This window comes from Camelus bactrianus, chromosome 12 (assembly GCF_048773025.1).
Source record: "Camelus bactrianus isolate YW-2024 breed Bactrian camel chromosome 12, ASM4877302v1, whole genome shotgun sequence".
In the NCBI taxonomy this organism is placed as follows: domain Eukaryota; kingdom Metazoa; phylum Chordata; class Mammalia; order Artiodactyla; family Camelidae; genus Camelus; species Camelus bactrianus.
This window is the reverse complement of record NC_133550.1, coordinates 62367778-62367987: the sequence shown is the minus strand read 5'-3', so window position 1 is coordinate 62367987 and position 210 is coordinate 62367778.

Genomic DNA, 210 nt, shown 5'->3' with positions numbered 1-210 from the left:
GCCGCGGAGGGCTCCCGCGAGGGGGCGTCGTGCGCGCCGGGCGGGCGCGGCGAGGGCGGGAGGGGGCCGGGGAGGGCTGAGCGCGCTCGCGATCGCTGGGGCACGGGTGCTGCGGCCCGGGCGGAGGGCGCGCTTGTCGCTAGCTTGGTAACATCTTTGCTAAGTGGGGGTGAGGGGGGAAGGGGAGGCAGGGTGGGGGGGGGGTGTGTG